Source organism: Heterocephalus glaber, unplaced genomic scaffold (assembly GCF_053883595.1).
Source record: "Heterocephalus glaber isolate CG9 unplaced genomic scaffold, H.glaber_assembly_v1.0 deba00000546, whole genome shotgun sequence".
Taxonomy (NCBI): Eukaryota; Metazoa; Chordata; class Mammalia; order Rodentia; family Bathyergidae; genus Heterocephalus; species Heterocephalus glaber.
Window position 1 is genome coordinate 18293862 of NW_028258147.1, and position 10914 is coordinate 18304775.

General features: G+C 37.0%; 1 protein-coding gene across 1 annotated transcript in view; it reads right to left on the minus strand.

The window, feature by feature from the left end:
* Positions 1-442, minus strand: part of Cftr (CF transmembrane conductance regulator) — a 183317-nt gene extending 182875 nt beyond the window's left edge. Inside the window, exon 1 of the mRNA XM_087204598.1 lies at positions 154-442. The gene's annotated coding sequence lies outside the window, so the exon portion shown is untranslated. The remainder of the gene's footprint in view (positions 1-153) is intronic.
* Between the last annotated feature and the right edge of the window lie 10472 nt (positions 443-10914).

Sequence of the window (10914 nt, forward strand, 5' to 3'; positions counted from 1 at the left end):
GAAGAACAAACTGTGTTAATTTCAGCCTTAGGTGAGAACGGAGTGTGGCACAGAAACCTTTGGAAACGTTAAAAAAAAAAAAAAACCAGTACCGCCAAAAAAAAAAAAAAAAAATCCCACAAGGAGGTAAGAGGAGAGAGCTTTGTCACTTACCCGCCCAAGATCTGTTCGTTTTAAGTATTTCAGGCCGGCTTGTGTTATTTTAGGAGGCTTTTGTGTGTCTTAGAGACAGTGACAAGTGGACAGTGTGTAAACTAACCCGCCCTCCTATAGATTTCTTGGTCTTGAGCAGCAAAACGTCTTGACTAATACACGGACGAGAATCCCGACAGTCTGCAAAGCGAAGGTAGCGCGTTCACTTTGACCTGACTCAAGGCTGTCCTCGGCTCTGCAGGGCACTTAGCCTTTCCCAGGCGGGCGAGGGGCCTTGGCTTCCAGGTTTTGGGAGTAAGGATTGTGTGCCAGGCTGCTGGGTTTTAAAGAGCCAGGCCTTTAATTCCTGAACCCTATTGTGTAAAAGCAAGTAAGTGTATACTGAGTTTGAATTGAAAATTTCAAACAAAAGTAAAAAATTGGCCCTGACTATTGCCTCAACATCTCAAAGCAAGGTTGTTTACTCGCGCCTTACCTTATTGTTGACTTGTGGTCGCCCAAATACAATACACATGAAGCATGTATTTCATAATGGTACAAGACAGGAACAAGCATTTTAATTAAGGAATGTGTTCAGCAGGTTTTCATAGCTCTGCTTTGCACTTTAATGTCTCCTTTTTCCCCTCATCCTAAAGTGAGTTTTAGAATCCTTTACATTTTACTATCCCAAATTGAATAGTAGAAAAAGAACAAAGAGGTAAACCAAATTGCATAAACTTAGGCACCAGGAAAAATTCCCACGTTTCTAACTCATGATTCATTGCTTCAAATCCTGTACAGAGGCTTCTCTCTCCAGAGTTACAAAAATTGAGGCTCTATCTTCACTATTGACTTTTCCCAGGTATGTGATTGAACTCATTCCATCCATTCCCCACCTCCACATTGTTGTTTGCTTTATAACTGCTAGTGTGACCCATCAAATATAATACACACATTTTGAAATAAATTGGTAATCAGTTCCTCTTTGTTAGTGAGAAGTATGTGACGATAAAAGGATTAAGAATTAAGTTCCTGGGCTGGAGGTGTAGCTCTGTGGTAGAACACTTGACAAGCATACTGGAGGCCCTGGGTTGGATGACCCCCAGCACCACCAAATTAAAAAAACAGGTTAAGTTCCAAAGACATGGAAGCTGACAAAGGTACATGACACCAGGAGACCCCAAACACTGGTCAATCAGCTTCCCTCCTGTGAAAAGAATAAATGGAATAGTGACAAGTTCTTAATATTTGGTAGGCCTCCTTCATATAAATCTTATGACAGCCATGTAAGTGTGCATTATTTTTTTAAGTATGCATTATTATACCTAGTTTTCACTTGAGGAAACAAGAGAAGTTAAGTGAAGGCTTGTAATGGCAAAGCTAAGATACACAATCAGATCTGATTCCAAACCATCATTCCTATCTTCATGTGATATTATTTCTAATAAAACCAACCTTTATGTATTTATATACCATCATCTACATCAACCTGGTTTTTTTCATCACATTAATTTCATGAAATAAAAATTTCTAGACCTATTTGACCATAAGACCAGCAAGTAGAAATCAACAATAGCCCTGGAGTATATATATCTTAATAAACAATATATAATATTATTCTATTTTAAGCATATACACACATTTATAGGAAGACTAGTTTTGCGGGGGAGAGGGACTGAGACAGAGACTTGCTATGTAATTCAGACTGGCCTTGAACTCACAATGTAGCACAGGCTGGCCTGGAACTTTAGTACTGGGAGTACAAGTATGCACCACAATGCCTAGCAAAAGACCCTGAAAGTTTTATCATAAAATATCACAGTCTTAAGTTTTTTGTCAGAAGACTTCACAATTCAGAACTTTAACATTGTTAGCAGACATATCTAAATGAAGTAATTAAGAAAGACATTCAGTATTTGCATGTAAGTATGTTCCTAATGTGGGAATGCAAACGTGTACACAAGAAAATTATTCAAATATGGCTGAAGGTCATAACTAAAAGACTATATGTAAGGGCCAGGGATTTAGCTCAGTGGCACCGCACCCGCCTCCCAAGCATAAGGTCTTGAGTTCAATCCCTGGTGCCACAAAAAAAATGTAAAAAGACTATATATGGATCTCAAAGGGAATCAATAGGTGAGGGTAGAAGGTGATAGAAAAGGTGAAGCTTATTTCTCTAGGAAGCTCAAATGCTGGCTCATATTTTATAATAGCTTATATTTGTTGGACATTTACCATACATACTGGGTAGAATGACAAATGCACAGCATGATTTGCCTTTTTCAATCCTTAAAGCACCTTCATGGAAAACACCATCTTCATTATCCATACACTACAGAAGGAGGATCTGAGACACAAAAAGCTGATTAACTTTCCCAAGAAAATTGCAGAGTTGACAATAACAGAGGAAACCAGGGCTTGGACCTAAACAGTTTGATCACTGAGCCCAAGCATTTAATAACTACACATTCTTATTCTATAGAACTTCCTAATGTTTTAGGCAGAACTGACCTTAGTTACAGGAGAGTGAATGGCCATTTGTGTGACATTATTTTAAAGATATATTAAAAAGAAGTAAGAGAGGAACAGAAGGGGGGAAAAGGTAAAAAAGGAAGAGGAGAGGGGCTGGGGATTTAGCTCAGTGGTTCCGGTGTCTGTCTCACAAGCGCAAGGTCCCGAGTTCGATCCCTGGTACCAAAAAAAAAGGAAGAGGAGACCAAAGAAGGGAGGACAAGAAAGACGAGCAGGAGGAAATTGAGGAAGGAAGAAAAAAAAGAAAGAGGAAGAGAAGGTGGAAGAAAAGGAGGACAAAAGGAGGCCAACGTTTATTTAGTACCTACTATGTGCTCAGCAACGTGCCAGATGCTTCCTACGGGTAATCTCAACATATGAAAGATAAAAGACCTTCCTGTCGTGCTTCACTAGCCCTGCCATCAGATGAATACTTACCCATCATGTCCAACTTAATTCAAGTGTTTTCCTCAGATTCTCTCCTGAGTTAGCTTTACTAGTGTTGAGTAGGTCACAATCATGAGTGCTCTAAACAGGAAAAGGAAAAGGAGGATGAAAAACTCACCTCAGATGGAAGAAAACCAGCGAATGAAAGGCCTGATCAGCTTCCACATGCCTAGCCTGGTTGTGCTTATAAATTTATCTAAACTAAAAGCATAGGAGCAGCCATGTCTCTTCCACAGCATGCCACAGTGACAACCCAGGATGCAACCACATCACAGTAGTGTAAGTGTTGCGCCATTTTGGGACGGGAAAGAAGCATTCTCATAGCTGAGTAGGCAAGTTTATCATCGACTTTGAACTGCTTCTAACATTATGTTTGGACTGATAATTCTGCTTATAAACATATGTGCACATATACTTCTATTTATGTGCATATATAACTCTCCTTCCCCATAACCTTCTTGCAGGCAGAAATACTGTCTTCAACCTTCCCTTTGACTCACTCTTTATTTAGTAACACAGTACATATAATCAAGCAACCATTTACTCTTGGGGTTACTGACCTAATCGTTGACATGTCATCCTGAAGGGGGAATCTGAAGAAGTTCAAGTGATGAATAGTTGCTATTAATCTTTTGGCAAGTGAGAGCTTGGTGCTAGGGCAGATCTATAGAATAATGTAGTATTCCTACCATTAAAACTCACAAACTGCTCATGTTCCATAAAGTTCTCTGGAGATAGTAGTAAAAGATACGGAAAGAGTTTGGGCTTTAAGACAATAAAGAGCTAGTTTCTCAATCCTGGCACCACCACTTATTTAAGTCTGTGATCTTAGATAAGTAACTCAATCATTCTGGGAGTCTGTTACCCTTTTCTGAAGATGATGTTAATAATAACCACTAAACAGGATTGTTGAATGGATTTAACTCCCTACCCTGATACTGTTGACTTTGGGGAATCAATAATTCTTTGAAGGAGAGAAAGTCTGTCCTGTGCATTGTAGGCTGTTCAGCACCATCTCTATCTTCTACCCATTGGATGCTGGTAGTATGACCCCCTCCCCCAACTTAGGACACTCAACACTGACCCTAGAGATTGCCCAGAATTTGGAGGGTGGGACTAAGAATTGCTCCTAGTTGAGAACTATTAGATGAAATAAATTAAATGTGACACATATGACAGACATAAAGGGTTTGGAACCTAATAAATAGTCAATGAATGTTAGAAATTATCGTTACATCATTGGTCATAAGGCAGAAATCAGTATAGCATTGCAAATTAAATGCAACAGGAAACTGAATTCCTGAAAGGTGTAAAAATTCTCAGGAACTTTGGGCACTGTCATTCCCTCTGAAGCTATTTGCTTGTATTGAATTACATGACAACTGCCAGGTAATTTTGATTTAGAGACAAAATTATTTTATATGATAGAAATGTCCTTACTTCCTTTATACATAATGACATTTAAAAGTTCTTTTTATTGGTTCCTCTCATTTTCAGCTTTTCAACAATGGTATATTTTTAACTCTGTTCAGATAGAATTTGACACCTTGATGGTTCTCCTAAAACTTAAGGTCAGTTCCCCCATCAAGGGTCTTAAAAATCCTTAAAATGGGAGGTTATTAATGCTACTAGTGAACGAGAACATTTGTGAATAATATTAAGGGTACAAAACATATCATCTGGGATTTTCTAAAGTTGCCATTCATGAACTGTTGCATTATTCATATTGGTTCTCCTCATTACCTACTGAAGCTTCTTTTTTAAGAAACAAGAGAATTCATAGCATTTAATTTAACAAATTAAATTTGTATTTATTCGTGATATCATGCTGAAAGCCAGGTGCTAATTTAAACTCCAAGAGGAGAAGTGGTGATTTTTGTTTCATCCCAATGAGTTCTGTGTTAAGTCTATGCCACTAGAAGAATTGCATTTAGGGCTGGGGATTTAGCTCAAAGGTCCTGAGTTTGATCCCTGTGGGAGTGGAGGGGTGGGGAGAATTGCATTTAGCAAGGTAGTGGGACACAATAAATAGAACAGTGGATTGTTTGCTTCTTTTGAACAATTTCCTGCTAAGTAGATGATTTATTTTTTAAAAAATCAGGTAACAGAGCATTTGATACAGAATATAAAGATAGATTGGATGGAAAAATTATATTGCTCATAGGCACTAATGGTAAGTCTGAAAGTTTTGGCTATCTAAACTCAGTACAGTAAAATATATTATTCTAATAGTCTGAAATCTGATTGAAATCAATATGCAAGTCATCATTTCTCTGTTTATTTATGAAAGAGTTTGCTATTCAGAGACTTGCAGAACTATCATTGAATGTCATCATGGAGAACATTTCCAGCTATAATTTTTTCAGAACAACTGTTTTTATGTACTAATTTATGATAAAAATCAAGGATAGGTCATGAAGTCAGTTACCCAAAGAAGGCTTTTAGGCCTGGAAAACTAGAATTTGAGGATTTGTGGGTTTAGGGTCTTCTTTCTCACTTGCTTTCACTTACCCTATAGACATAGAATCTATGCAATCTTGTTCTTTTAGGACAATATGCTGGCTATTTATTGATCTCAACCACAATGTGATCGGTGCAACTATGGTGATTAATCCATATGGTCAAAAGCACAACCCATTCCTGGTTCAGTGACCATGGGCCTATGAATCCCTGTGTCTGAAAGAGTGACTGGGATCTCCTCTCTTTCAGGGCAGTCAGAGACAACACTGATAAAATGCTGGCAAAACACCATGGAACTGTTTCTATGTGTAAAAATCATATTTTAAAATATAAGAATCATGAAAACCCTTTCTAGAGTAAAATGTAAATGCTAAGGAAGTAAAATCAAATTGATAAATTTGCATCATTTGACTGTCACAAATTTCAAAATATGGACATAGATTTTTACTAAAAGCAAATTAAGTATCATATGCTATGATCTTGCAAGGAAAAATTGTATGTCAGGTACCTTTTTTGTGTGTAAATTACATCACATGCCTCAGGGAAAAACCCTGTAAAATTGTTACACTTTATTAACAATAATATCTCATTTTAAAAATGAAGAAATTGAAGTTCAGAAGGCTAAATGTAATGTCTAAATTCAAGAAAGTAGACCAGAATTTGAACAAACTCAGTGATCTGGCTTCAGAGATGAGTACTTAATTACTATGCTCTGCATGTAACTAGACCACGTGGGACCGTTTTGTTTATTTTTTTTCCTCCATTTTGTTTATTTAACTAAGAGGAACTGCCATTTACACTACCCATTTGGTTCTCTGCATAGGTTAAAAAAAACGGGGACATATTACAAAAGGTTTTTCTTTTCTTCATGCTTCTGACTTCATTGAGGAGACCCTCTTTGTCAAAGAAATGTAAAATAAGAAGGTACCCAGGAGGAGGAAAAGAAGAACAAGATCTTTTCTTTTCTGACAAAGACAACCTCTTCTGTCTCTTTTATGGTTCAACATAGAATCTATTTGATGGATTGAGATAATCTCGACTGGTATATTCAAATGGAGATACCAAGGATCTCCCCAAAAGAACACATCCCGCCATGAGAGGACACGTCTAACACCAATATTTACTCCATGGTGGAGGGTAGGTTGCTCTTGGCTTTGCAGCTAAAATGTGAAGTTTTCCTTTACACACCCATCTTGAGGTGCTGGGTGGGCTTTGGAAACTATTATAGCAACTTTGGAAGTGCATGTATAAGGTAGTACAGGCTGAGACTAAGTCTGAAATTGAGAGTAACTGCTATGGCCTGTTCAGGGATCTGTTCTAACAGGTGATATGGTAGCTGGGGGACCAGTATTCAACCAATTCTGCAAGAGGACCAGTTTTTATCAGTGACATAATGCTGTAGTAACATCCAATCTTGCAGCAGAAAATAGGGTGGGGCACTTGGCAAGGGACTGGTTAGATCCGCCATATTCTCTACTTCTCTGCTATTTAGAAACAGAAATTACCTTTTTGTAATCAATAAAATCCTGAGTTCTTGAGCATTCAGTATGGAGGAGGTCCTTAAGAAAATATTTATAGGTTTCTGCCAACTTTGATATTTAGAAATTAAAAAAGAAGTGTGACATTATCCATATCCCCAGTGGGTGAAGGGAGACATACGTGTTGCATACATATTTATCCATAAATATTGAAAAATCTAGATGGACATATGTCATAAGCATAAAATAAGTCTCTAAATATCTTGAATATATTTTTTCAAAACAAAGAAAAGAAATGCATCCTGAGAAGTGAAGTGATTTTTTTTACCCCATTTTGCAAATGTTTTTGGAAAGCCTATGGTATCCAGCTCCATGCCATGCAAGGGACATGGTAAACAAGAGGAACCATGCTTACAGTGTCCAATGAGCTTCTTAAGTCTAAACTTGACTAAAACGCTAACAAAACAAAGCATTAATTGCCTGAGCACAAAGAAAAATATCAGCATCAATGTCTCTTTCATTTATTCTGGATTTTCTCTGGCCCTGCACAATATATAGCAACTCCCTCCATCTCTTTCAGCTTCCTTTCTCTTATCTCCCTCCTACACTTGCATTCCTCCCCAGTTCCAGGTTTTAGGAATTTTTTAAAAAACATTTTCGAGAACCACTCTGCATGATCACAAAGGTGCCCTCTTGGGTCACTCTGAACATTTAATCCTTAACCAGATCTCTCCACTACTAGTTCATTAGGGGCTTATAGTTTCAAAACTGTGAATCTTATGTATCTTATATAAGTTTCACACTTCCACTGCATTTCCTTCTATGCATATCAAGAATATTTATTTTTAAATTTTAAAATGTGAAACAAAACCATCTTAGAGCTCTATTTTGACTTTTTTCCCCCCTTAAGATTCCAGAATCTTTAGCAATGGAAGTGTGTCAATCCTCTGCTTCTTTAAAAGAACTCTGCAGAGTTTCTTCTCTTCTCAGAGGCCAGGCTGAAGCACATGAGGAGCAGAAGCAGGTTCAGGAGCCTCTATCAATGCATACTCCTCCCCTAAAAACAAAACAGGAAAGCCACTCCACACGCTTCTCACGCTGGACGATCTGCATGCTCTCAACACTAATGGGGAACAGAAACCTTGAACCTTTCTATAGCTGCCTCACACTTGGCACTCTGGGAACCCAGAGACTGATAGCTCCCTGGAGGTGCACCAAGTCTTGGTGGTGGAACATCCAGTCCCATGCTGCAGGCTTATAGCCAGCCACCCAGCCAGCCACCAGCTGTGATTGCACTGCTATGTTTTTCAAGACTCAGTTTGGTTATGATCCTAATTGTCATTAGGAATTCGTTTTATTCCTAACCTGTCGTATAACGAAGCAAATGACTCTTGGAAGTTACTTGTCTGGTCTAAGGTGGTGTGGGAGAAAAAAAGTCTATTTGATTATTATATTCTATCTTGCATGCTTTCAAGAAAGTGAAGATTTGGCCAGGGATTTAGCTCAGTAGTTCCGGCGCCTGTCTCACAAGAGCAAGGTCGCAAGTTCGATCTCTGATACAAAAAAAAAAAAGTGAAGATTTCAAAAATGATGCAAAATAAATTTAAATATCTGAGAAAAAAATATAGAACTCCACTCAGTCACATATAAATGTTCTTATACAAACCAAAGTAGATTTGAGGCTTGTAATAATTTGGATAATTCAAGGGAAAATGCAATATTTTCAGTATTCTGATTATTAAAATTATTAAATTAAAAATGTACTTTTCTTTAGGGGTATATGTAAACCACCCTTTGATCATCTCATTTAAAATTATATCCTCTTCATTAGACTGGGCAACACAGAGAGACCTCATCTCAAAAGACAAAACATGTATATCAGACAGCATGACATAGGGCTTTAGAACTTTTCCAGTGTGAGCTGAGCTGAGATCTCTTTATTTGTAAAATTGGAGGAAAAGAGTTTTCATTACACAGCACTATAGTGAGAATTAAATGAGTTGACATAAAAGTAAAAAAATTAGCTTATTGCTTGACATAGGTAAGTGCTCAATAAATTGTGTTTCAAATTTCACATCTTCATCTTAGTGATTCACTGCATGCTGATTTTTCCATGATTATTTTTATATGAAAGAATGATATACATATGGTAGAATCTTTATGATTTTTTTCTTAACCACTTTAATATTTGTTTATTTACCTTCTTTAAAATAAGGGGAAATACAGTTCAATAATAAGAAAAGAACCCATTTAAAAAGCAAACAAAACATCTGAACAGATGCTACACCAAAGAAGATATACAGATGGCAAATAAGCATATGAGAAGACACTCATCATCATCTGTCATTAGGGAATTGCAAATTAAAACAACAATGAGACATCACTACTCACATTTGAAATGAAGAAATTTTTAAAAATTGACAGTACCAATGTTGGCAAGCATTGCTGGTGAAAATGCAAAAATGGTACAGCCCCTATGAAATACAGTTTGACAATTTTTTACAAAACTAAAGATAGTCCTACTATATAATCTAGTGCTCATAGCTCCAGGTATTTACCCAACCGATTTGAAAACTTTGAGTCCACACAAAAATCTGAATGCAAATGTTTATAGTAGCTTTCTTCAAACTTGCTGGAAGTAAGATATAAGCAGTGAACAGATAAATTGTTACATCTATATGACACAATACTACTTAGCAATAAAAATGAATGAGATATCAAGCCATAAAAAGACATAGATGAATCTCAAATGCAAGTTGCTAATAAAAGAAGCCACTATGAAAATTCTACATACTGTCTAACTTCAATTATATGCATTGCAAAAAAGAAATTACCATGTAGAAATGGAAAAAAAAAAGTCAGTGGTTTCCAGTAGTGTGAGGTAAACAAGTAAAACACAAGGGATATTTTTAGGGCAGTGAAACTACTGTGTATGATACTGTAATAGTGGACATTTGATACTTTGTATTTGTATTTGTTTGTTGTTGTTGTTGTTGCTTAGACATAGTCTCACTCTGTAATTCAGGCTGGACTTGAACTCACTATGTAGCCCAGGGTGGCTTCGAATCAACTGCTGGGATTACAGGCATGAGCCACCATACCTGGCTTAATACTTTGTATTTGTCAAAACCCCTAGAACTTTACAACACAAAGAATAAACTTTAATATATGTTAATTAAAAACAACATATAGGAGAATGCAGGAGAAGGTAACCCCACGGTGGAATGCAGAATGTAATGAAAGAATCTGTTTTACAAGGTGCATGAAATAACCTCACTGAAAGGAGAGTGAGGGAAAGGTTCTGGATAAGTAACTTTGGAAATGAATAGAGTCTGTAAAACTAAAGATTAGAGAACCTACTTACGCACTACTCTATTTGACAAGTTGTATACCACAGGAATACAGGTGATAATTTTGAAACCACAATACACATTACTGGAAATGAAAAGTTAAATAAATAGATAGTGGGTACAGGAAGCCAGGTTTATCACTGTTGGAATAGGAAGTTACAGATAAGCAAGGGGAACAGACTGGAATGATCCTTGTGGTAATAGATTGGCATGGGAGATTCTATATGAACTCCTATTTCACTTAATAAAGATACAGAAGGTTATATATAGAAGTATGTATAGATGTATATATACACACAAGTTATTATATGCACATATATTTCCTTGTTCTATCAGCCGAGGTCCTAAAACTAATGACATCTCAATAGGAACCAGCACACCACAGTGCCCACATCTTGGTTTCTAATACCATTTTCCAATCAAAGGGACCTGAGCTCCTTTTAGGACCAAGACAGGAAATAAATAAGTGGAGCCTGGAACATTTTGTGTAGCCAGGAAGTAAGGAAGTAAGAAAAACAAAAGCAAATACACAATGA